The following is a 2,611-nucleotide window of genomic DNA, read 5'->3' as shown; positions in this document are numbered from 1 at the left end:
TACCTAGTGGGCACTTGGACTATGTAGGTTACCTAGCGGGCACTTGGACTATGTAGGTAACCTAGCGGGCACTTGGACTGTCTAGGTTACCTAGCAGGCACTTGGCCTATCTAGGTTAACCAACGGGCACTTGGACTATGTAGGTTAACTAGCGGACACTTCGACTATCTAGGTTAGCTAACGGGCACTTGGACTATGTAGGTTCCCTAGCGGGCACTTGGACTATTTAGGTTACCTAGCAGGCACTTTGACTATCTAGGTTAACTAACGGGCATTTGGACTATGTAGGATGGCTAGCGAGCACTTGGACTATGTAGGTTCCCTAGCGAGCACATGGACTATGTAGGTTCCCTATCGGGAACTTGGACTGTCTATGTTAACTAGCGGGCAATTGGACTGTCTAGGTTACCTAGTGGGCACTTGGACTATGTAGTTTACCTAGCAGGCAATTGGGCTATGTAGGTTAACTAGCGGGCACTTGGACTATCTAGGTTACTTAGCGGGCACTTGGACTATGTATGTTCCCTAGCGGGCACTTGTGCTATCTACGTTACCCAGCGGGCACTTGGATTATGTAGGTTAACGAACGGGCACTTGGACTATGTAGGTAACCTAATGGTCACTTGGACTGTCTAGGTTACCTAGCGGGGACTTGGACTATGTAGGTTAACTAGCGGGCACTTGGACTATCTAGATTAACTAGCGGGCCCTTGGTCTATGTAGGTTAACTAGCAGGCCTTTGGACTATGTAAGTTAACTAGAGGGCACTTTGATGATCCTGGTTAACTAGCGGGCACTTGGACAAACTAGGTTAACTAGCGGGCACTTGGACTATGTAGGATCCCTAGCGGGCATTTGGACTATATAGGTTACCTAGCGGGCACTTGGACTATGTAGGTTAACTAGCAGGCACTTGGATTATCTAGGTTAACTAATGGGGACTTGGACTATGTATGTTCCAGAGCGGGCAATTGGACTATGTAGGTTCCCTAGCGGGCACGTGGACTATGTAGGTTCCCTAAAGGGCACTTGGACTATCTAGGTTACCGAACGGGCACTTGGACTATGTAGGTTAACTAGCGGACAATTAGACGATCTAGGTTAACTAGCGGGTACTTGGACTATCTAGGTTAACTAGCGGTCCCTTGGACAATAGGTTAACTAGTGGACACTTGCACTATGTAGGTTACCTAGCGGGCACTTGGACTATCTAGTTTAACTAGCGGGCACTTTGACTATGTAGGTTAACTAGCGGACACTTGCACTATGTAGGTCACGTAGCGGCGCAGTTTGACTATGTAGGTTCCCTAGCGGGCACTTGGATTATATAGGTTCCCTACGGGCACTTGGACTATATAGCTTCCCTAACGGGCACTTGGAATATGTAGGTTCCCTATCGGGTACTTGGACTATGTAGGTTCCTCAGCGGGCACTTGGACTATGTAGGGTCCCTATCAGGCACTTGGACTATGTAGGTTAACTAGCGGGCAATTGGATGATCAAGGTTAACTAGCGGGCACTTGGACTAACTAGGTTAACTAGCAGGCACTTGGACTATCTAGGTTAATTAGCGGGCACTTGTACAATGCAGGTTACCTAGCGGGCACTTTGACTATGTAGGTTACCTAGCGGGCACTTGGACTATATAGGTTCCCTACGGGCACTTGGACTATCTAGGTTCCATAACGGGCACTTGGGATATGTAGGTTCCCTATCGGGTACTTGGACTATGTAGGTTCCTCAGCGGGCACTTGGACTATATAGGGTCCCTATCGGGCATTGGACTATGTAGGTTAACTAGCAGGACCTTGGACTATCTAGGTTACCTACCGGGCACTTGAACTATGTACATACAATAGTGGGCACTTGGACTATCTAGGTTAACTATCGGGCACTTGGATTATGTACGTCCCCTAGCGGGCACTTGGACTATCTTGGTTAACTAGAGGGCCCTTGGACTATGTATGTTAACTAGCGGGCACTTGGACTATCTAGATTAACTAGCGGGCCCTTGGACTATCTAGGTTTACTAGCGGGCACTTGGACTATCTAGGTTAACTAGCGAGCACTTGGACTATGTAGTTTCCCTAGCGGGCATTTGGATTATTTAGGTTACCTAGTGGGCACTTGGACTATGTTGGCTACCTAACGGGCACTTGGACTGTCTAGGTTACCTAGCGGGCACTTGGCCTATCTAGGTTAACGAACGTGCACTTGGACTATGTAGGTAACCTAGCGGGCACTTGGACTGTCTAGGTTACCTAGCGGGCACTTGGCCTATCTAGGTTAACCAACGGGCACTTGGAATATGTAGGTTAACTAGCGGACACTTCGACTATCTAGGTTAGCTAACGGGCACTTGGACTATGTAGGTTCCCTAGCGGGCACTTGGACTATTTAGGTTACCTAGCAGGCACTTTGACTATCTAGGTTAACTAATGGGCATTTGGACTATGTAGGATGCCTAGCTAGCACTTGGACTATGTAGGTTCCCTAGCGAGCACTTGGACTATGTAGGTCCCTATCTGGAACTTGGACTGTCTTGGTTAACTAGCGGGCAATTGGACTGTCTAGGTTACCTAGTGGGCACTTGGACTATGTAGTTTACCTA

This window comes from Tenrec ecaudatus (assembly GCF_050624435.1).
Source record: "Tenrec ecaudatus isolate mTenEca1 chromosome 2 unlocalized genomic scaffold, mTenEca1.hap1 SUPER_2_unloc_13, whole genome shotgun sequence".
In the NCBI taxonomy this organism is placed as follows: Eukaryota; Metazoa; Chordata; class Mammalia; order Afrosoricida; family Tenrecidae; genus Tenrec; species Tenrec ecaudatus.
Note: the sequence above shows the minus strand (reverse complement) of the source record.